The following is a 25,191-nucleotide window of genomic DNA, read 5'->3' on the forward strand; positions in this document are numbered from 1 at the left end:
CTAAGCTTTACGAAAAATATCTGGCCGGTCAGATCAGCAAAAGATACAGATTAGAAAAGGCAATGGCGTTTCCCTGTGAGGGGGTTTAAAAAAATTTTAGACAGTTTTCTGAATGAGTTGGTTTAGGTCAAATGAGTCTTCTGGAATAGCAAAATATTAGACTGATTGTATGAGATTTCTTAAGTCTCTGCAGTGATCTACCTGTATCTTGCCATGTTCCTACAACAGGTTGTGTTAATATTCTTTCTTTAGAGGAGAAAAGCAAAAGTTAGACATGTTTGGAATTTAGATATTAAATATGTTTTACTTTAAAATGTACCATGACGGACTTCCCTGGAGGCGCAGTGGTTAAGACTTGGTGCTTCCACTGCAGGGGGCGTGGGTTTGATCCCTGGTCAGGGAACTAGGATCCCGCGTGCCGCACGGTGCGGCCAAAAAATCAGTTAAACAAACAAAAAAAGTACCATGAATCAGAGATTGGTAGCCCTCAGCACAATCTGGCCAGAGAAATGTGAGTAGCAAGACTGATTACTTCAATCTCCTCCCGGGCATCCGACTTTCTTCTCAACCAAGATAAAGTCGCTGAGCCAAGGGCCGCCAGATTCAGCCAATTAAAATGTAAAGTATCCAGTTAGAATCTGAATTTCAGCTAGACTGCATTTAAAAAAAAATGTACAAGTATATCCTGTGCAATATTTGGAGCATATTTACACTACTAAATTATTGGTTTATCTGAAATTTGAATTCAACTAGTCATTTTAATAAACTAGCCATTTGAATTTAACTAGTATTTTATCTGGCAGCCCCAATGCACCAACAGTGCCGAGGCCCTGACTGGATCTTAAGGAGAAAAAAAAACACGTGAAGAGAATTCCCAGATGTTGACGTAACAGGGCAGGGAAAACACAGTGGTAAGACCCCAGGGGTCGAACGGCCTGGGTTCCAGTCAGGGCTCCACCAAGCCCACTAGCTCTGGGCAAGCTGTTTAATCTCCAGGCCTGAATTTCTTCATCTGTAAAATCAGGGGTAATAACAGTAACGTGCATAGGCTCGTTACAAAGATCAAACGAGTTAATGCATGTAACGTGCTCAGAAGAGTGTCTGGCACATAACGGGCCTCTATTATAAATGTCAGCTTTCAGTGTCAGCAATGCAGAGGCTGGACAGGGGACTTGGCCCTGCTTCTGATGGGCAGAGGTGGGCAGGGCCAGGGCCATGAGGAGAGAAGCAGAGGCCAGCCCAGTCGGGCTGGGGCTTGCTTGTGGAGATGACGCTTTGAAGCACAACTTGACCCTCATAGCCTCCTAGTCAGAGCAAGTCAGATGACCTAAGAAATGGGGTCCTCCCGCCCACGCACATCCTTTGGGGGAGGATCTACCATGAGCCACCCACACCAGGCACAGATCGATCGCTCCCACCGGCTCCCTGACTCTGCCCCTTTCCAACTCAGTGCTCAGTGACATTGAGGTAACAGCCTGAAACTGACCACAGTGGGCATCTGTACACCACAGAAATCGGCAAATGCTACAACCAGGGCCCTTTCCTCACCTCCCCAGGAGCCACAGATGCAAAGAACACCTAGACGGGCTGAGCATCCCACCGTGACCTGGAGACAGGCAGTAAGGGTGGGCTGGGTGAGTGGTACCCTCTCTCCACTTGCTGGTTTGGCTACAGATCCCAAATAAAGAGGCCTCTGTGGGACGTGTATAGCAATACAACCTTACCTCAGGAAACAAGAAAAATCTCAAACAACCTAAACTTACACCTAAAGCAATTAGAGAAAGAGGAACAAACAAAACCCAAAGTTAGTAGAAGGAAAGAAATCATAAAGATCAGAGCAGAAATAAATGAAATAGAGATGAAGAAATCAATAGAAAAGATCAATGAAACTAAAAGCTGGTTCTTTGAAAAGATAAGCAAAATGGATAAACCTTTAGCCAGACTCAGGAAGAAAAAAAGGGAGAGGGCCTAAATCAATAAAATTAGAAATGAAGGAGAAGTTACAACTGACACCACAGAAATACAAAGGATCATAACAGAATACTACAAGCAACTATATGCCAATAAAATGGACAACCTAGAAGAAATGGTCAAATTCTTATATAGGTACAATCTTCCAAGACTGAACCAGGAAGAAAGAGAAAACATGAACAGACCGATCACAAGTACTGAAATTGGAACTGTGATTAAAAAACTTCCAAGAAACAAAAGTCCAGGACCAGATGGCTTCACAGGTGAATTCTATCCAACATTTAGAGAAGAGTTAAAACCTAACCTTCTGAAACTATTCCAAAAAATTGCAGAGGAAGGAACACTCCCAAACTCATTCTATGAGGCCACCATCACCCTGATACCAAAACCAGACAAAGATACCACACAAAAAAGAAAAGTACATGCCGTGTTCATCACTGATGAACACAGACCCAAAAATCATCAACAAAATACTAGCAAACCAAATCCAACAATACACTAAAAAGATCATACACCATGATCAAGTGGGATTTACCCCAGGGATGCAAGGATTTTTCAATATCTGCAAATCACTCAGTATGATACACCACATTAACAAATTGAAGAATAAAGACCACATGCTGGGGCTTCCCCGGCGGCACAGTGCTTAAGAATCCGCCTGCCAATGCAGGGGACAAGAGTTCGAGCCCTGGTCCGGGAAGATCCCACATGCTGCAGAGCAAATAAGCCCATGCGCCACAACTACTGAGCCTGTGCTCTAGAGCCCACGAGCCACAGCTACTGAGCCCATGTGCCTAGAGCCCATGCTCCACAACAAGAGAAGCCACCGCAATGAGAAGCCCGTGCACCGCAACGAAGAGTAGCCCCTGCTCTCCACAACTAAAGAAAGCCCGCACGCAGCAATGAAGACCCAATGCAGCCAAAAAAAAAATGAATAAAATAAATTTTAAAAATATTAAAAATAACCCATATGACCACCTCAATAGATGCAGAAAAAGCTTTTGACAAAATTCAACATCTATTTACGATAAAAACTCTGCAGAAAGTGGGCATAGAGGGAACTTATCTCAACGTAATAAAGACCATATATGACAAACCCACAGCTAACATCACACTCAATGGTGAAAAGCTGAAAGCATTTGCTCTAAGATCAGGAACAAGACAAGGATGTCCACTCTTGCCACTCTTATTCCACATAGTTTTGGAAGTCCTAGCCACAGTAATCAGAGGAGAAAAAGAAATAAAAGGAATCCAAATTGGAAAAGAAGAAGTAAAACTGTCACTGTTTGCCGATGACATGATACTATATGTAGAAAATCCTAAAGATGCTACCAGAAGACTACTGGAGCTCATCAATGAATTCGGTAAAGCTAGAGGATACAAAATTAATACACAGAAATCTCTTGCATTTCTATACACTGACAATGAAAGATCAGAAAGAGAAATTAAGGAAACAATCCCATTTATCATCGCATCAAAAAGAATAAAATAAAAATAAAATAAACCTACCTAAGGAGGTAAAAGACCTGTACTCCGAAAAGTGTAAGATGCTGATGAAAGAAATCGAAGATGACACAAACAGATGGAAAGATATACCATGTTCTTAGATTGGTAGAATCAATATTGTCAAAATGATTATACAACCCAAGGCAATCTACAGATTCAATGCAATCCCTATCAAATCATGAATGGCATTTCTCACAGAATTAGAACAAACAATTTTTAAATTTGTATGGAAACACAGAAGACCCCAAATAGCCAAAGCAATCCTGAGAAAGAAAAACAGAGCTGGAGGAATCAGGCTCCCTGACTTCAGACTATACTACAAAGCTACAGCAATCAAAACAGTATGGTGCTGGCACAAAAACAGAAATACAGATCAATGGAACAGGATAGAAAGCCCAGAAATAAACCCATGCATCTATGGTCAATTAATCTATGACAAAGGAGGCAAGAATATACAATGGAGAAAAGACAGCCTCTTCAATAAGTGGTGCTGGAAAAACTGGACAGCTACACGTAAAAGAATGAATTAGAACATTCTCTAACACCATACACAAAAATAAATCAAAATGGATTAGAGACCTAAATGGAAGACTGGACACTATAAAACTCTTAGAGGAAAACACAGGCAGAACACTCTTTGACATAAATCACAGCAGTATCTTTTTGGATCCACCTCCTAGAGAAATGGAAATAAAAACAAAAATAAACAAATGGGACCTAATTAAACTTAAAAGATTTTGCACAGCAAAGGAAACCATAAACAAAATGAAAAGACAACCCACAGAATGGGAGAAAATATTTGCAAATGAAGTGACCAACAAGGGATTAATCTCCAAAATATACAAACAGTTCATGCAGCTCAATATCAAAAAACAAACAACCCAACCAAAAAATGGGCAGAAGATCTAAATAGACATTCCTCCAAAGAAGACATACAGATGGCCAAAAAGCACATGAAAATATGCTCAACATTGCTAATTATTAGAGAAATGCAAATCAAACCTATAATGAGGTATCACCTCACACCAGTCAAAATGGCCACCATCAAAGTCTACAAACAATAAATGCTGCAGGGGCTTCCCTGGTGGCGCAGTGGTTGAGAATCTGCCTGCCAATGCAGGGGACACGGGTTCAAGTCCTGGTCTGGGAAGATCCCACATGCCGTGGAGAAACTAGGCCCGTGAGCCACAATTACTGAGCCTGCACGTCTGGAGCCTGTGCTCCGCAACAAGAGAGGCCATGATAATGAGAGGCCTGTGCACCGCGATGAAGAGTGGCCCCCACTTGCCGCAACTAGAGAAAGCCCTCGCACAGAAACGAAGACCCAACACAGCCATAAATAAATAAATAAATAAATAAAACATTAAAAAAAAAAAAATTAAAAAATTCATGAGAACAGAGGTATGTGTGTGTGTGCGCGCGTGATGTTTAAAAATAAATAAATAAATAAATGCTGCAGAGGGTGTGGAGAAAAGGGAACCCTCTTGCACTGTTGGTGGGAATGTACATTGGTACAACCACTATGGAGAACAGTATGGAGGTTCCTTAAAAAACTAAAAATAGAACTACCATATGATCCAGCAATCCCATTCCTGGGCATATATCTGGAGAAAAACATAACTTGAAAAGATATATGCATCCAATGTTCATAGCAGCACTATTCACAATAGCCAAGACATGGAAGCAACCTAAATGTCCATTGACAGAGGAATAGATAAAGAAGCTGTGGTACATATATACAATGGAATATTACTCAGCCATAAAAAAGAATGAAAAAGTGCCATTTGCAGCCACATGGCATTCTTATTATAATCTCTGATAGAGATTATCATACTAAGTGAAGTAAGTCAGACAAAGACAAATATCATATGATATCACTTATACGTGGAATCTGAAAAAATGACACAAATGATCTTATTTACAAAAGAGGAACAGGCCTACAGACTTAGAAAACAAACTTATGGTTACCAAAGGGGAAAGGGGGGTGGTGCAGAGGGATAAATTAGGAGTTTGGAATTAACATATACACATTACTATATATATATTAGATAATCAACAAGGACCTACTGTATAATACAGGGAACTCTGCTCAACATTCTGTAATAACCTATGGGAAAAGAACCTCGAAAAGAATGGATATATGTATATGTATAAGTGAATCACTTTGCTGTACACCTGAAACTAACACAACACTGTAAAACAATTATACTCCAATATAAAATAAAATTTAATTAAAAAAAAAAGAGGCCTCTGTGTCTTTTGTAGAAGCCTCTTGTACAGAGCATTTAATTCAGTCAAAACATGAGGATGAGCTAAGGAAGAAATGAATCAGAAGCTCTCTCTGCTCAAGGCAGTTCAGAAGCCATTCTGCAACACTAATGAACCTGTGAGAACACCAAAATAAAGATTCCTTTGATAATCTCATTTAACAACGTGAAAATTAGTCTTTGCTTTTTAAGGGACTGATTTCCTTGCTCATATACCCTTGACACCTTTTCTCTCTCCCCACCCCAGCCCCTTCTCTCTTTCTTAACCAACAGAGGCATTTGCAGGTTGAAATGTGAGGATTTAAAATAATAGCTGTTGCATATACATGTCAAATGTCTATTCTGTAACAGAACCTACCCCCTCCCTCCCCCATCCCAGATGACACACACTCCCCAAAACCCAACCAAACACCTCTTGTCTTCCATCCCCAGGGAACTAGGGCTTCAGTTTGGGGGTCATCTTTGCCCTTCCCTCTCCCACCATCTAGTCAAGAAGGCCCATCAGTTCTTCCTCTGAAATCCCTCACGTCCTCCTTGCTTTCATTTCCACTAACCCACCCTAGATCACCCCCTTCTTCCTGCCTGAACTGCTGTAAAAGCCTCCTAACCAAGACCAACCAATGGCTTTAGCTACTGATCCAGGCTACATACTGAGGACAGCATCCCCAGTGCAGGCATTCTTTCACTCTCTTTTTAAAACCCTCCATGACCCTTACTGCCTACTTACTGGTAAGAATCTCGCCTCACATCATTAGTCCAACCTGCCTGTCGAGCCTCATTTCCCGTCACTCCTCAGCCTCCTGGGTCCTGTAACTCCAGCCAAACTGCCTCCTCCTTGTTCCCAAATAATCCAAGCATGTTCCCGTCTTCCTCAGAGCACTCCTTCCACCAAGATGCTCCCCACCTGGATGCCCTTTTCCCTGTGCAAAGCCCACTCATGTCTGGGTTATGTGTCTTATTTTTCTCCCTCCTGAAATCCCACCAAAACTTTAGTAAGAGGTTTTTGTTTTTTAAGCTATAAATCCCCAAGGACAGAGAGACCAGGAGGGGAGACCACAGCAACATAACTGTGGAAGCAGCTTGGGTTAACTGACCTCGTGGCCCTACCCGGCAGTGGGGAAGGCTGATCATCCACCAGTTTCCACCACAGAATCCAAGAAAAGCTAGGGAACTGTGGCTCCAGGTCCCCTGGGATGGGGTGAATGGGCTGATACGTACAATGGAAGCTGGGTGAAAGCTTTTGAGAAGCAGTTAGATCCCTAGATCCGTTCCCCCTCCTCATGCTGCTGGAGACCACCCCTCTCCCACCGTCTCCTGAAGAATAGAGGTTTGCTCTCTGGAGAGGCCAAAGCTCGGGGTCTGCACTGGGGGGTGTGAAGCACAGTTGAGGGCCTGGGTACCTTGCCAAAAACAGGAGAGGAAGGTTAAGTGAGCCTATGCATCCTGTCCCCTCACCCACTCAGCTCCTAGAACACCGGCAGCCAGCCCTTCCCCTCCTCTGAGACCTGACCCAGCCCAAGAGGGGAGGCCTCAGGATATTGACACTGAGGTTCCCCAACAAATAGCATGCCTCATCACCACTGTGCACCTCAGAAACTGGACTCCCAGGCAGCTTTTAGCCCTACTAGTAATTGTGAACCGGCAACCAGAGATCACTGGGCAGCCGAGGACAGATTCCTTCAAAGAGAGACCAAAGGAAAGTAGCAGAAAAAAGCAACTTGGAGGAAACAGTCAATGCAAGGAGAAGAAAACTTAAATGAACATGGCATTAGTATCCTCGGAGAAACAAGAAAAGATTACATAGGTGGAACTGCAGGATGTTATGCACATATTTTTAAAGACCCATTTAGAGAGCAAGAAAAGCTCTTGGAAATTAAAATATAATGGGAAAAACAAACAAAAAAATCAATAGAAGGGTTGGAAGATTAGGTAAGGGAAATCTCCTAGAAACTGAAACAAAGACAAAGAAACGGAAAGTGGGCAAGAAAGGCAAGAGAGGGCTTCCCTGGTGGCACAGTGGTTAAGAATCGCCTGCCAATGCAGGGGACACGGGTTCGGGCCCTGGTCTGGGAAGATCCCACATGCTGCGGAGCAACTAAGCCCGTGCGCCACAACTACTGAGGCTGCGCTCTAGAGCCTGTGAGTCACAGCTACTGAGCCCTCATGCCTAGAGCCCGTGCTCCGCAACAAGAGAAGCCACCGCAATGAGAAGCCCGTGCACCGCAACGAATAGTCCCCGCTCGCCACAACCAGAGAAAGCTGGCACGCAGCAACAAAGACTCAATGCAGCCAAAAATAAATAAATAAAATAAATTTATTAAAAAAAAAAAAGAAAGGGAAGAGAATTTGAGTCCAGTTCAAGAGATCCAAAAATTAAATAACAAGAGTCTCAGAAAGAGAGATCAGCTAAAACACAGGGGAAGAAACAAAATAATTCAAGAAACCCCTAGGACAGGAGGCCACGTTTCCACATGGAAGGACGCACTGAGCCGACAAGATGGACAAATGCAGACTCACACCAGGCATGTTGTGAAATTTCAGACCCTGTAAGCTTGCAGAAAGTGGGGGAAAGGGGGCACAAAGAATCTGAAATCAGCATGGTTTTGGATTTCTCAATAGCAACTTGGGAAGCTAGAAAAGTACAAAGCAATTCTTTAAAACTGCAAAAGGAAAATGATTTCCAGCCTGAAACTCTCTATCCAGCTGAACTATCCATTATGTGTGAAGGTGAAATAAAGATAAAGAACAAATCACTGGATCCTCAGGCCAGTTAGATGATCTCTCAATTTTAATCACTTTGGAATCAAACTCAATTTAAGAGCAGTCTATGGAAATGAGGATGCGTATGAGAATGGGACATACATTATTATGGTCAAGTTCCATGGGAAACCTGGGTAGCTGCTATATTTGGATTAAACCGAAGTTCATGTATAAAGCCATTTCACTCTTCGTAAAATTTGAAACTTTCAGTCTTGTGACTGTGAAATCATGACTGTAATAAAGTGATACTCTGTTAGCATTTTGAGCTCTCTTCAAATAAAGACAATTAGGAAAAAAAAAAAGACAAAGAACAGGGCTGCCACAACTGACCTCCTGGCACTGCTTCTCAGGAAGCTACTGTGGATGAGCCCCACCCAAAAAAGGGAGAGAACAGGCCAGAAAGGCAGCAGGAGCTGCAAGAAGAGGAAGGCAGAGGGCGTCCCCGGAGCGTGGCACGCAGAGGGGCACCAGGTAAGGCGTGGACTACACAGGACCACTCCACAGGCACCCTTCCCCACAAGGGGACCTGAAGGAAAGCGGAGCCAGCATTCCTACTGATGGCACCCATGGTGGAAATGCCTCTGGCTGAACCTGTGACACAGGAAGACAACATGAGTGACACCTGAGGCCCAGGGCCTTGCTTCTAACTGACACAGGAATACTAAATTATATGCTCCTCTGTGTCTGGCTTCTTTCACGTAGCATAATGTTTTCAAGGTTCATCCATGTTGTAACAGGTAACAGTACTCCACTTAATTGCCAAAGAATACCTCATTGTACAGATAGACCACATTTTATTAACCCATCTGATGGACATTTGGGTTGTTCCTACTTTTTGGCTATTATGGATAATGCTGCTGTGAACATTTGTGCACAAGTTTTGGGTGCACGTGTGTTTTCAATTCTCTTGGGTATATATTGCTGGATCATAAGGTAACTCTATGTTTAACCACTTGAGGAACAGCCAGACTGTTTTCCACAGCTGTTGCTCCATTTTATATTCCACCAGCAGCTTATAAGGGCTCCAACTCCTCCACATCCTTGCCAGCACTTGTTATTATCTTTTTTTAAAAAAAATTTATTTATTTATTTATTTTTGGCTGTGTTGGGTCTTTGTTTCTATGCGAGGGCTTTCTCTAGTTGCAGAGAGCGGGGGCCACTCTTCATCGCGGTGAGCGGGCCTCTCACCATCGCGGCCTCTCTTGTTGCCGAGCACAGGCTCCAGACGCACAGGCTCAGTAGTTGTGGCTCTCGGGCCTAGTTGCTCCGCGGCATGTGGGATCTTCCCAGACCAGGGCTCAAACCCGTGTCCCCTGCATTGGCAGGCAGATTCTCAACCACTGCGCCACCAGGGAAGCCCTGTCTTTTTGATTAGCCATCCTAGTGGGTATGAAGTGATATCTCATTGCAGTTTTGATTTATGTTTCCCTGATGGCTAATGATGTTGAGCATATTTTCATGTGCTTACTGCCCATGTGGATATATTCTTTGGAGAAATGTCTGTACATATCCTTTGCCTTTGGATTATTTGTATTTTTATTGTTGAGTTTTAAGAGTTTTTAAAAATATATTCTAGATACAAGTGCCTATCAGATATATGATTTGCAAAAAAATTTCTCCCATTCTTTGAACCGCCTTTTTACTTTCTTGATAGTGTCCTTTGCTGCACAAAAGTTTTTAATATTGATGAAGCCCAATTTATCTATTTTTAAAATTTTATTGCTTGTGCTTTTGCTGTCGTATCTAAGCCACCACTGCCTAACCCAATACCACAACGATTTATGGCTATGTTTTCTTCTGAAAGTATTATAGTTATTAGCTCTTAGGCTTAGGTCTTTAATCCACTTTGAATTTTATATGTGGTATGAGGCTGGGGTCCAACTTCATTCTTTTGCAAGTGGATGTCCAGTTGTTTCAGCACCATTTGTTGAAAAGACTATTCTTTCCCCATTAAGTTATCTTGGTACCCTTGTTAGAACTGACTATAAATGTGTGGGTTTATTTCTGGGCTCTCAATTCTATTCCATTGATCTGTATGTCTGTCCGTATGCCAGTACCACTCTGTCTTGATTACTGTAGCTTTGTGATAAGTTCTGAAACTGGGAAGTGTGAGTCCTCTGTGTTCTTTTTCAAGATTCTTTTGGCAGTCTAGTTCCCTTGCATTTCCATGCGAATTTTAGGCTCATATTGTCATCTGCAAATAAAGGCAGCTGGAATTGTGAAAGACACTGCATTGAATCTGTAGATCAATTTAAGGAGTACTGCCATCTTAACAATATTAAGCCTTCTCATCCATGAACATAGGCAGTCCATTTATTTATTTAGGTTTTCTTTCATTTTTTTCAATGTTTCATACTCTTAATAAGTTTTACATTTTCTTTGTTAAATTTATTCCTGAGTATTTTATTCTTTTTGATGATACTATAAATGGAATTTTCTTCATTTCCCATTTGTTCATTGCCTCTGTATAGAAATACAACTGATTTTTGTATATTGACCTTGTGTCCTACAACTTTGCTGAACTCCTTTATTAGTTTTAATAGATTTTTAGTGAATTCCTTACATTTTCCTTCACCAGATCATGTCAGCTGCAAATAAAGATATTTTTACTGCTTCCTTTCCAATCTCTATGCCTTTCATTTCATTATCTTTCCTAACTGCCCTTGATGATCAAATCTGAAACTGTGACTAACTTTGGAAATAGCCCCTGCCCAAAGAGCAGCAGCTGCTATGACCCTTAGGAGGCCAGAGCTCTCATTCCTCCGCTTGTCACAACTGTTTTTGTTGTTGTTGTTGTTTGGTTTTTTATAAATTTATTTATTTGTCTATATTTTATTTTTGGCTGTGTTGGGTCTTCGTTGCTGTGCGCGGGCTTTCTCTAGTTGCAGTGAGCGGGGGCTACTCTTCGCTGCGGTGTGCAGGCTACTCAGTGCAGTGGCTTCTCTTGTTGCGGAGCACAGGCTCTAGGCCACACAGGCTTCAGTAGCTGCAGCGCGCGGGCTCAGTAGTTGTGGCTCGCGGGCTCCAGAACGCAGGCTCGGTAGTTGTGGTGCACAGGCTTAGTGGCTCCGCGGCATGTGGGATCTTCCCGGACCAGGGCTCAAACCCGTGTCCCCTGCATTGGCAGGCGGATTCTCAACCACTGCGCCACCAGGGAAGTCCGTCACACCTGTTGAGTCGATGTTTCCACCAGGAACTAGCCTTTGGGAGAGGCTTCCTGGTTGGTTGCTCTCCGCTCACCTCTCTGCATCCCCCTTCTCTGCTCTGCACCCAGTGAAGCTGAGGCCTGTGGATGGAGGTACCGGGACTCCCTCGCTGGCTGGCGTCCTGCAGGTTCAGCCAATGGGAGGCCCCGGGCAGGAGAGAGGAGGCTGGGAGAAGAGAGAACGTGGAGTATGCTCTTCCCTACTCTCTGCTGGCCTTGATGTCACAGTCCTGACTCGGGATATGTCCGGCCGCTATGACAGTCCCTGCTGGGCATCCTTGCCTCCACACTGTCAGACACCCGCCCTGAAGTCTGGAGGAAACACTATTTCGTCTCCTGACCCCTTCAGGCCTAGAGGTAAGTAATGACTTCCCACCATTGCTCGTCCCTGGATGCCTCAACCTCCCCTGCTGGGTGCCTGACTTGCCTTGGCCGATTAATTCAGTTTCTCAGAATCAGTGCGTGACCGTCGACCATTCCTGGCCAGCCTTTACTGCTATTCTGCTCAACACCCACACCCCGAACAACCCTACAGAGGAAGGCACTGTGGAACTTCACTCAGCGTGAAAACTTGGTTCTCTGGTAAACTGATCACCACCTCACAGAGTCCACGAGCCGAGGAGATGGTACGGGAATTCAGTGGCAAAGAGCTTCCATTCCTGGAAGAAGGAAAGTAAACAGCAACCCAGATAGGACACGACCTTGAGACCTTGACTATGGCTGCTGTTGCTTTCTCTCCCTGTTCTTGATTCCCCAGGAAAACATTCCTTTGCTGCCCCTTGAACTGACCTTTCACCCTGCTTTGGAATTTGAGCACAAAAGCTGGCCAGAGGCTTCCCAGAGACGGAGTCCTAGGCATCCACTACTGCTGGTTTTATCCTAATGACCGCGGCCACCTGGCAAAGCATCAGAACCATGGATACCGCTTGCATGGGCTTGCCAGCGAGTGCCAGCCATGGCATTAAGTGCTTCACGTTATCTCATTTAACCATCAAAAAACCTTGTAAGGTGAGTAGTACGGCCCCAGCTTTGTAAGTAAGGAAACAGAAACTCAGGATACGTAGCTTGGCCACGGCAATCACATTCCGTTCTGCCCATCGTCCCAAGCTGTGCCTCGGTCAAGGCCCTGCTCCCCAGGAGCCTGCTGGGGGTAGATTTAAGATCTACCATCCTATCTAGCTTACTCATTACCACCCTCGCTCTGCCCTGCCTGCCAACCCCCAACCGTCCCTCCCCAACCGTCGCGCTTGCCCTGGCTGTTCCCGGGCCTGCAATCACTGTGTGAGGGCCTGCTCCCCCACCAGCCGGGTCAGCAGCACACCCACGCCTCGTCCCCCCAGCACAGCCTCTCCCGCACAGGCTAACTGCACCTCATTGGTCCTGCGCCCATCGCTGGTGGAAGCCCGACTGAGCACCCGGCTGAGGGGAGCGGGAGCCTCCCCTGGGTTGTTTTGAAGTTTTGCGGTGATAGCCGGGGCGCACAGACCCACACTGGCCTTTACCCTGCAGCGCATGCCCTGGGAGGGGAGAGGAGCCGGGTGGCTGCCAGGAGCTCTGGCAACTACAACCGCGGGCTCTTTTGCCTACTGAGCAGGTTCTGAAGTGCCAAGACTCACTTTCTGCTTACCAACAGCAGTGGGCGTGTCCGCTTGAAGGTAGTAGTTTCTCCCCAATGTTGAGAAGTTAGACTGCTGAAAATTCTCCAGGGAGGAAGGAGCACCCCAGCTGAGAAGTTTAGACTTTATGGAAAAACAGGGTTTCGGGACCTGAAGTAGTAAATGAATTACGAAAGCCCCAGGTGACAGACTGCCTTTTCTATCTTCTCAGTCCCAACCTACAGGTCCCTACTTCAGGAGGCCCTCTCAGTGCCACCCACCCCTCTCTGAGGGAAGAGGCCATGTCTTACAATAAGTACAAAATCAGTAATAATGAATAATGGCTACAAGCGTCTGTTAAGTACCAGGCCCTGGACGAGGCACCAGCCAGGTCACCCTCACACTTATGAGGTGGGTATTATCCCATTTGAAACTTTACTGAGCTGCAACTTGCATACTATAATTATATTGAACAACAATATTCTTATGGCGTTGCAGTTTATAAAGTACTTTAATAGATGCTCTCATTTGCTACTAACAGGAACCTTGGCTACTGGCACAGGCAGCAGCATCTTATTTTTCTTTTTAAATTTTTTCTTTTTCTTCTGCGCTGGGTCTTCATTGCTGTGCACAGGCTTTCTCTAGTTGCCGTGAGCGGGGGCTACTCTTCGTTGCGGTGCGCGGGCTTCTCGTTGCGGTGGCTTCTCTTGTTGCGGAGCACGGGCTCTAGGCACGCAGGCTTCAGCAGTTGTGGCACGTGGGCTCAGGAGCTGTGGCTCGCGGACTCTAGAGCAGAGGCTTCAGTAGTTGTGGCGCACGGGCTTAGTTGCTCCGCGGCATGTGGGATCTTCCTGGACCAGGGCTCGAAACCCTGTCCCCTGCATCGGCAGGCAGATTCTTAACCACTGCGCCACCAGGGAAGTCCTTCATCTTCACTTTCTAGATAAGGAAAATGGGCTTTCCAGCCCCATCTGCTGCTCCCCAGGCCCCAGCACCACCTCCTGAACTCCCTGCCACCTCAGTGCTCTTTCATGCAGCCCATTTTCCATTTCTACTCACTGCACCAGCATCCCAGGAGCTGGAGCTTTGGAAGGATAAAGGGAAAAACAGCCAGGGTGTGGGAGGGGGTGGGGAGTGCAGGGGTGACAGTCAGGTGAAGTCAGGCAGGAACCTCCCTTCATGGAGGGCAGGAGCAGCTTTGATGAAGCGAAGGTGGGGACCACACACGCCCATACGCCCCCTACACCGCATGGTTCCATAGGAAGGGCAAGGTCTGACAGTCAAAAAACTCAGGTTCAATTTCCGGCTTTGCCACCATCTGGTCATTTGACCCTGGGGATCAATCTACCTCTCTGCACCTGTGTGATACTGTGATTTATAAGAAATATATAATCTGGGTTTTGTCCCTGGTTCCTGGCACAGAGCTCTTAAAATGCTTGGAATTTCCTGAGTGGTAGGGGAGACAGGAGTCACCTTTCTCATTCATAATTAGCCCCTTTCAATCACACCTGGGTTTATGCTAATGAGGTGACTCCTGGTGTGTCCCTAGATAGCGTCAGGATGGGGGCTGGTTGCCAGAGAGATCAACCCTGTGATTAGAAGGTTGGAACTTTCAGCCCTACCCTGTTACTTGGAGGGGAGGGACTGGAGATTGAGTTCATCACCAATGGCCTATCATACCTGTGTAATGGAACCTCCATAAAAACTCTAAACGATGGGGTTCAGAGAACTTTCAGGTTGGTAAATCCATCCATGTGCCAAGAGGTGGTGCACCCCAACCCCTGGGGACAGAAGCTCCTGCACTCTGGACCCTTCCAGACCTTGCCCTATTTATCTCTTCATCTGGCTGTTCATGGTATCCTTTAAAATAAACTGGTAATACTAAGTAAAGCACTTTTCTGAGTTCTGTGAGCAGTTCTAGAAAATTCTCGAACCTGAGGAGGGGTCAGGGGAATCTCTGATTCACAGGAGGCCAGGTGTTGTAATTGGTGTCTGAAGCCGGGGCTGTCTTGTGGGACTGAGCCCTTCACTTGTGGGGTCTGCGCTAACTTTCAGTAGTGTCAGAACTGAATTGAATTGGAGGATACCAAGTTGATGTCTGCAGAGAACTGGAGAATCGGTTGGTGTGAGGAAAAAACCCACATATTCGATGTCAGAAGTGTTATGAGTGAAAAACAGTTCAGACCTGTTAGTCCACCTATAAAGCAGGCTTATCCGTCCAACACGGAGGGCTGACAAGTAAGTGACCTGTTGTACCTGAAACTGCAGACTGTCCCTTCGGTTTCATAAACTGTAAACTGCAAAGCATCCTCAAAGGACTATGATTAGATTTCACACAATCAGAGCCATCAAGTGTTTACTGAGCACCTATTGCCTGTAACACAGACTTGAAGCACAGAGGATAATATAAAACACGGCCCGTGCCTTCAAGAAACTGTCTATCTGGCGAGGAGACAAGACTAGCTCACTTGAAATATAAGGAATATTAAACACCTAGCATATGCAAAGGAGGCGGGGGAAGGGTGAAGCAGCTGAGGAGAGCTGGGTAAGGTGTCATGGGGGTGGGGACTTGATCTGGGCTCAGAGGAAGGATCCACTCAAGAGGCCCTGGCGGGTTGCAGCGCCTGGCACACGGGGTGTCAGCACCTGCTCAGCAGGCAGATGGACGGAGAGAGGGTCTGGCATGGGCCTCCTCTCCCTGCGAGCACAGTCTGGCCTCACTAGTTGAGGGCCAGGGTCAGGCGTCACCAAGTAGGTGCTGATCAAGTGAAAAGTCTGGTATGGAATCAACAGAAAACGAAGTTGGAGAGGTTTAGTGAAATGAGAAGCAAAGAAAAGGCACTCCATTCATTCAATCATTCGATATTGACTGAGCCTTCATAACACGCCAGATGCCCTTAGGCACTTGGACAAGAGAGAAGAGGTCCCTGCCCACGTGAAACTGACATTCCATTCCAGTCAGAAGGAGACCAAATACACAAACAAGATCATTCCAGATCCATCCTGATTAGTAAGTACTGATTGCCTCCTTGTCTCAGACTTCCTCCTCATGGCAGGTGTCCCTTAGAGTTACCTGACTGAGAATAAAATCAAAGGAACCACAGCCCTCCATCCCTGGCCCAGGACACCAGGGAGAAAAGGCATATTCCTTATCAACTTCTGCTCTTGGGAAGTTTGGGACAAAGCAGAGGGAATTGTATGTCCCTCCCTCTCACCTGTTCCTTGAAAAACACACAGTTTCTCCCTTCTCCTTGAGTCTTTATCCCATGACCTGGAGGACAGTCTGGCCTGTTTGCAATTGAAGATAAGAACCAGAAGCCATTTGGGGCCCTTATCTGTTTCTCCTCCCTGTAAACTGAGGGAAAGGTTTTCTTCTAAGCAAATGAGATAAGTCCTCCCCCCTGAGACCCGAGCTGCCAGTCTGCTCAAATGCCAGAAATCTGGCCTCCCAGAAGGGGGTGCCTACCCACTTTCCATTCATTGCTGTCTAGGATATAATCACAAACTCACGTCTTGAGGAGAGCTGATCTTTCCCAGATTCCTAAAGGAAAGCCAGGCCTTCCTGTTCTGCGGCTCCAGAGCATTTCATCAAGGCCCGAGTTGGCCAAGGATGTGCAGTACAGCACGTGTGCACCCTGGGCCCCCGGCCTGGTGCTGTGCTCAGAGCAGACCCTTGCCCTGACCGCTGGCAGCTTCACCATCTCAACAAGGGACCCCAGTCAAAGGAACCACGTGACCTTTCCCCTAAATGTCACCACCACACAAAGGCACTCTGGCCCACAGCTCTGGGACCCACGGCCCATCTTCTTCTGTCCCCAGGTCTTGGGCAGAACCCATTTTCACTGTCAGGTAGGGTTTGCCTACCTCGGGCTCCTCGGTCCTGCCCATCCCTGACCAGTGTCCCCACAGGCCCATGAGCAATGATCCAGGCCACCCCTCCTGGATTCCTGTCTCTAAGGACCATTCCCAGAATCCCTGTGCCCTCTCCTTTCCCAGGGATGAGAAGGCTGCCAAGTTCCAGAGAGGAGAGAAATGAGGCCACGGTGCGTGCACACCCCACCCAGGACAGTATGCCTAGGGGACTCTGAAAGGCGGTCCTCTTACCGCGGCAGCTGATCTGCAGAGCCCCAGGGAGGCCATGCTGTCCTTGGTGCTGGAACACCGAAATCTGGGCCCTCTGCCTGCTGCCTGTTTATAAATGACGTTCTGGGTTAAGCCTCTGTCAATGACTTTCCAGAATTGCCCCCTCCCCTACGGCTCAGGGGAGAGAGAGGCTGCTTGTGAGCCAACCTCCAACTCATGAGTAGACCTTGAACAGACTGTTTGAGAAAAGGCAAAAAAACAAAATCAGGTCAGGGGTGAGCTGGGAGGAGGCAGTGAAAAGCTGCTGCCCATGTGTTCTGGCGGAAGGATTAAAGGGCAGTGGTATTTGGGTTTTACAAGGGGAGGAGGACCGGGGCCAGGGATGGGAGAGCCAGGCAGGAGAGAGAGCTTCTGGCCTAAGAAAAGGAACAGAGGATCCAACAGGAGAAGAAAAAAATGAGGCGTCTAATGTCTTTCTCCCCCTCCTGAGACCTCAGGATGCCTCAGGTTGTGCCCCTGGGAACTGGTAACATCATGGGGCCAGGAGACTGGATTCCTTACAAGGGCACATGTTACCCAGTGGCTCTTGTGGGCTGTTGGCCTGGTATGACCTCGTTAGCAAGGTTTTTTTTGTTTTTTTAAAATTAATTTATTTTATTTATTTTTGGCTGCGTTGGGTCTTCGTTGCTGCATGCGGGCTTTCTCTAGTTGCGGCGAGCGGGGGCTACTCTTTGTTGCGGTGCGTGGGCCTCTCATTGCGGTGGCTTCTCTTGTTGAGGAGCATGGGCTCTAGGTGCGTGGGCTCTAGAGCACAGGCTCAGCAGTTGTGGCGCACGGGCTTAGCTGCTCCGTGGCATGTGGGATCTTCCAGGACCAGGGTTCAAATCCGTGTCCCCTGCATTGGCGGGCGGATTCTTAACCACTGTGCCGCCAGGGAAGCCCTAGCAAGGTTTTTAAATGCACGCCCACATTATTAAGCCCACCCAGACCAATTCATTTACTGCAGTGTTCTCCCAAAGACCACTCCAGTCAAGAACAGGAGTAGAGGGACTTCCCTGGTGGTCCAGTGGGTAAGACTCTGCGCTCCCAACGCAGGGGCCCTGGGTTCAATTCCTGGTCAGGGAACTAGATCCCGCATGCATGCCGCAACTAAGAGTTCGCATGCCGCAACTAAAAAATCCTGCATCCTGCAACTAAAAAATCCTGCATCCTGCAACAAAGATCCCGTGTGCCGCAACTAAGACCCGGCACAGCCAAAATAAATAAAATAAATAAATAAAAATGAATCTTTAAAAAAAAAAAAAAGAACAGGAGTAGCGTTCCCACCCACTGGGTACCACCCACTACCACCAAAACAAAAACAACCAGCCTCAGCTCTGACAAGCTCTTGGAGGGAGCAGAGTCAATAACTCACTGTTCTAACTTTGCTTAGTGTCCAGAACCCAAGGTTAATTAGTCAGAGAGGGCCTTCCCTGGCTCCGTGCGTCCACCTGACATGGCAGCTGGCGCCCAGAGAGCCTGCTAATGAAATGTGGGTGCACCTGGTCCCTAAGTCAGGTGAAGGTCCAAATCACAGGAGCCTCCTGGAGCCCACGAGTTAAGTGAAAACCCAGTGGGGGCCCTCGGATCCAGGATCTCGGATCCAGATCCTGACCCGCACAGCTACCTGTGTTTCCACCTCTTCATCTTTCTCCAGAGCTGACAACAAGCAGCCTCGTACTTCCCCTCCAGCCCACCAAGGAAGGGTGCGAACCACTAATAAACCATGCAAAGACCGGCAGCTGGAGATCCCGGGAGATGAGGCCAGAATGACACTCCAACGAGAGGCTCTGTCCAGGAATAGTAAAATGTTTCGTCATCTATAAACTGGGGATTAACAACATATACCTTGCATGGTTGTTTGTGAGGGCTCAATGGATCTGGTTACTATGAATAGCCACTTTCTATTCAACAGCAGCAGGAATGACATCTAGAGATGAGACTGGAGGTTAAGGAGGAGACTGACAGGTGGCCTGGCAGGGAAGGAGGAAGAGGAAGTGCTCCAGCAAGAGGGAGCATTGTGACGGGAAGGCCACCTGGCTTTGTGTGTTCACAAGCCATGTGAGCCTTGGCGTGACTGCGACACCAGCTGCCACAACAAGGCTAGGGAGAAAGGCAAGCTCCCTACCCCTCACTGCATCACAGAGGAACGTAATCATCTGTGCAGCTGTTTTCAGTCTAAGCAGAACATCCAGCATTGGAAATTGCAGCAACTAACTTTCTACGCAGTTGTGAAATACCACCAAGGCCACCAATTACTACTTCTTCGTGGTTGTTTTCTTCATCTTAGGAAACAAAAGTTGGGGGAAGGAGTAAGGGTCTGTCGCAGGTAAACTGATGGCCAAGTTATTCTGGTTTCATGGGTTGCTCAGATGTGGAAACAACACTGTTGATCCTACGTGTGACAGACAGACCAGACTTCCCATCAGGGACTCCAGGTAGGAACGACATCAGTCTGCATTCAGCTCTGGGGATGGGGACATGGTCAACAAGAGGCAGATCTTGCATCCGTCTCAAGCCTCTTGTCTCGCACTACCAGAGCAGCTGGACCCCTCTAATGGCCTTGGTCCCTCATTCTTCTCTATCACCCCAAATCCAGCCACAGAGGCACTGAGAGTCTATAACGTCTAGGAGCAAAGCAAGCAGAATGTCTTCCATTTATTCAAAAAGCTTATAAGGAATGCCCACTGGGTAAAAGAAACAATGCTAGGTGCTATGGAGAAACAAAGATAGAAGGTGATGACCCCTGCATTTTAAGAATTCACCATGTGGATGGTGGAGGCAAGACCTACACGTGGCAAATGAGCTTCCACCACCAGAGTTAATCACCAAAGGATGACGCCACAGGGTATAGGGTCACAGGGCTGTTTCCAGGCCTCTGCTGGCACTTCATCACCTTCAGAAAGACGCAACAAGCCCACTACTTGGAGACATTAGCTCCAGACTAATGAGCAAATGCTTCTGGATTGACCCGACCCGACCCAACCCAACCTTAGTGTTAGGGAGCCTCACAATTTCCAAGAAAACCCCATTCCCTTCCTCCTCCACACAACTCACACCTTCCAGCACCACAACTCCCCTGGTCCAGCGCCACAGCTTGAGCTCTGGGAACTGTGCTGAACTGCAGCTCCAACACATAATTCGCTCTTTGACTTGGGAATTTTCATGACCCTTTGAACCTTAGTTTCCTGATCTATAAAATGCAGAAAGATCTGAGTCATCTTGTAGAGTTGCTCTGAGGGCTTCAAGAGGTCATGTGTTTTTGAAATACCTAGAGAGTCTGGCACATTGGTGATGCCCAGAAGAGTGATCCCAATGGTCAGCCCTTGTGATATCAGCCTTCATCCATCTCTCTTCCCATCATGCCCAGGGGCTCAAGATAAGAGAGGCAGCAACACAGAAACAAGCCTGGGGGCCAAGAACAGCGTGTCAGTCTCAGGGAGGATGAGGACTGGAAGAGCTGTGAGTCACAAGACCCTGTCCCCGCCTCTGCGACCATCAGCCAGTGCTGTGCTGGGACTCACCTTGCATTCTGGGCTTCGGTGTCTTCTACCGTTACGCCAGGGGCAGTAATGACCATGCCTTATTCACAAAGGTGGTGTGGGTAAAAAAATCAGTAAACCGTAAAACCTTTACTGTAGTGCACTGTGCTACTGAAGTGCCAGGCCCTATGGAGACTCAGTGTGGTTGAGAGGAGAGAGTGGGGAGGAGGGGTAAACAAGATAAAGTTAAATCAAGATACAGTAAGACAAGCACAAAAAAGAATAAAACACCGAGGAACAGATTTAACAAAAGTGCGGACTGGTTCGCTGAAAACTACAAAATATCATTGAAAGAATGTAAAGACCTAAACAAAAACACCTCATTTTCACAGATCTGAGACTTAATACTGTTAAAATGGCAATACTCCCCAAATTGATCTACAGATTCAATGCATGCAATCTCTATCAAGAAATCACAGCTTACTTTATTAGAAATTGACAAGATGATTCTTTGCATGGGAATGCAAAGTAACCAGAACAGCCAAAAAAATATTGAAAAAGAAGAACACAGTTGGAGGACTCACATTTGCCAATTTCAAAACTTACTACAAGGCTACAGTAATCAAAATGGTGTGGTACTGGGATATGGATAGACATATATAGATCAGTGGAATAGATTGAGGGCCCAGAAAACTCTCACATTTACAGCCAATTGATCGATCTTCAACAGGGTACCAAGACAATTCAACAAATGGTGCTGGAACAACCAGATATATACATGCAAAAGAATGAGGCTGGACCCTAACCTCACACCATCTACAGAATCTCACACAAAATGGATCAAAGACTTAAATTTAAGGCCTGAAACTGTAAAAATCTTAGAATAAAATATAAATCCTTGTGGTCTTGGATTAGGCAATGGTTTCTTAGCTATGACAGCAAAAGCACAAGCAATCAAAAAGAACATAGGTAAATTGGCTTCATCAAAATAAAAAAACTTTTGTGCTTTCAAGGACCCCAGCAAGAAAATGTAAAGACAAACCACAGAATGGGGGGGGGGGGGGAGAAAAGTTTTATAAATCATATAACCTGATAAGGGTCTAATATCCAGAATATATAAAGAACTCTTACAACTCAATGACAAAAACACAAACAACACAACTAAAAATGGGAAACAGATGTGAATACACATTTCTCTGAAGAAGACATACGAATGGCCAATAAGCATAAGAAAAGATGCTCAACATCATTAGTCTTACAGAAAATGCAAATCAAAACCACAACAGGATACTACTTCACACCCACTAGGGTGGCTATAATCAAAAAGACAGACAATAATAAGTATTGGTGAGGATATGGAGAAATTGGAACGCTCATACACTGCTGGTGGGAATATAAAACGACTACTTTGGAAAACTCTTTGAAGTTCCTCAAACAATTACATACAGAGTTATCGTATGATCCAGCTCTTAGATATATACACAAGAGAAATGATGAAGACATTTGACCACACAAAAACATGCATTTAAATGATCATAGTAGCACTGTTCATAATAACCAAAAATTGGAAACAACCCAAATGTCCAACTGATGAATGGATAAACAAAATGTTGTATAGCCATACAATGGAATATTATTCAGCCATTAAAAATTAAGTATTGTTACTTGCTACACAGTAGATAAACCTTGAAAATATTCTAACTAAAAAAAGCCAGACACAAAAGGCCACTATTATACGATTCCATTTCTATGTAATGTCTAGAGTAGGTAAACCCATAGAGACAGAAGATGGTTGCCAGGGGCTGTAGGGGAAGGTTTCCTTCTGGGAAATAGGGTTTATTTTTGGGGTGATAAGAATGTTCTAGAATTAGATAGTGGTGATGGTTGTATAACACTGTGGATATACTAAAACCACTGAATTATACACTTTAAAAAGGTGAATTTTAAAGAATGTGAAATATATCTCAATAAAGCTGTTATAAAAATAAAATTTTAAAAGTAATGCATGTTAAAGCTTCTTGAAAAGTTAACATTCTTGTGCAAATAAGTTTTTTGTGTTTGCCTTTTAACCATCAGTCAGAAGTCTAGATGCTCCTTGATCTCAGAGAGTTTTCTAATAAGGGGAGGAGGGGTTTCTGTAGACAAAGGAAATTCAGTACTGGGTTATTCTAGGATGTGGTACCTTTGTTGATATTTATTAATTTGTTTAAAAATAACAAACACATTACAGGCTAACATAAATATTTTAATAAAGTATAACTATATTTTTAAAAACTTAGTGAGAAGAATGGGTCTTGTTTTACATTTTGCAAATCTCTTTAATGTTCAGCTTAATAGAAGACGCTGGATTCTCACATCTGCACTTCTGTGTTCAATTTACTGTAATAAGTAGAGTCTATGAAGAAAATCTAGACTCGCCCAGACATGTAGTTGCAAAAGGGAGGAATATTTTAATTGCCTTTTCAGACAATTGTGGATACCACTGTTGGATACTATAGCAAAACTTGACAAATGGTAGTTAATTATAATGTGAAATATGAAACCCTTTGGACTTTAATGTACTGTTACGTTAAAAATCCATTGGCCTTTCTTTTTTTTTTCCCCCCTAATAAATTTTATTTATTTATTTATTTATGGCTGTATTAGGTCTTTGTTGCTGTGCGCGGGCTTTCTCTAGTTGCGGCGAGCAGGGTCTACTCTTGCGTTGCGGTGCACGGGCTTCTCATTGTGGTGGCTTCTCTTGTTGTGGAGCACGGGCTCTAGGCGTGTGGGCTTCAGTAGTTGTGGCATGCGGGCTCAGTAGTTGTGGTGCACGGGCTTAATTGCTCCGTGGCATGTGGGATGTTCCCGGACCAGGGCTCGAACCCGTGTCCCCTGCATTGGCAGGTGGATTCTTAACTACTGCACCACCGGGGTAGCCCCCACTGGTCTTTCTTAAGTTGCAAATGGGCCTTCTCCCAACATGATTTTGTAACGTCATACCCTGGTCATTTGGAAAATACCGGTTTACTGAGTTATTCTAATCCTCAAGATGCTGACGCATTTTACTGATATAATAAAATGCCAAGATGTCACAGGTGTAATATCACCACCAATCTCATCAGAAAACTCTTTAAGTATTGAGAAGTTGTCGAGCACAAGAGGATGGATACAAGCTTTCCAAAATGCTCATTTTGGCTTGAAAGCTCTAATTTTACCAAATACTATTGGTAAACAAACTGGCAAGAAATACTATTAGTTGTTTTCTTTGAAGCAACAGGCTCACTACATTCATTTTCGAGAAAAAGTCTGTCGGATACCCAAGTCTGAATAACCATGGCTGCCAGTTATTTTCAAGTAAAAACAGCATCCCCTGAAAATACGGCTAGTTCAGCTCATAACTCAAAAACCCCTGAGGGCTTCCCTGGTGGCGCAGTGGTTGAGAATCTGCCTGCCAGTGCAGGGCACACGGGTTCGAGCCCTGGTCTGGGAAGATCCCACATGCCGCAGAGCAGCTGGGCCCGTGAGCCACAGCTACTGAGCCTGCGCGTCTGGAGCCTGTGCTCCGCAATAGGAGAGGCCGCGATAGTGAGAGGCCCGCGCACCGCGATGAAGAGTGGCCCCCGCTTGCCGCAACTGGAGAAACCGCTCGCACAGAAACGAAGATCCAACACAGCCAAAAATAAATAAATTAATTAATTAAAAAACAAACAAACAAAAAAATCCTGAATTGCTTTCCCTCGAGCCAACCAATGCAGTTTGTTTACTTCCCACCTCATCATCACAGAATATCAAAGACCTGCACACAAGCATAGAGAGTTAATAAAATGAGCCATCTTTACTGTTTCATCAAGGTCAGTCTTAAGCTGGCTCTTTTGAACTGCAAGTGTGTGGAGGTGAAGGGATCCTCCCTGACTCCTGCAAAGCTACCAGCCGTTTTGCCCACCACTGCTTTTGCACCATCAGTGCAAATGTCAACACAGTGGAAAAGGCAGGTAACTTCCTAGTATTATATGAAAATCTGACTCAGGGACCCCCTCGAAACAGTCTTGAGGACCTGCAGGGACCTGGGGACCCCACTTGAAGAACCACTGGTCTAGGAGGCCACTCCCTGTGGACTGAGAGAAGGAAAAACAACTTTAAAATAAAGCAAACAGGCTTCTTCCCTTTGTGACATAAGAGGAGGTAGTGGAGGTGAGTGCAGAATGGGCTGTGATTCCTGCACTGAGTCAGGGCAGGTGGACTGACCTCAGCGCCCTGTATTTGACCACCTTAAAGGGCCCAGGAGTTTCAGCTGAGCAGAT

General features: G+C 45.6%; 1 protein-coding gene across 8 annotated transcripts in view; it reads right to left on the minus strand.

The window, feature by feature from the left end:
- PC (pyruvate carboxylase) overlaps positions 1-25,191 on the minus strand; it is a 106,554-nt gene that overhangs the window by 38,756 nt on the left and 42,607 nt on the right. Inside the window, exon 1 of one of the 8 annotated variants that reach the window (XM_068554139.1) lies at positions 17,409-17,471. The exons of 6 other annotated variants lie outside the window; for them this stretch is intronic. The gene's annotated coding sequence lies outside the window, so the exon portion shown is untranslated. Of the gene's footprint in view, positions 1-17,408; positions 17,472-25,191 lie in introns of those variants that run through there. One more of the 8 variants, XM_068554134.1, reaches the window with a different exon arrangement.

This window comes from Eschrichtius robustus, chromosome 11 (assembly GCF_028021215.1).
Source record: "Eschrichtius robustus isolate mEscRob2 chromosome 11, mEscRob2.pri, whole genome shotgun sequence".
Taxonomy (NCBI): domain Eukaryota; kingdom Metazoa; phylum Chordata; class Mammalia; order Artiodactyla; family Eschrichtiidae; genus Eschrichtius; species Eschrichtius robustus.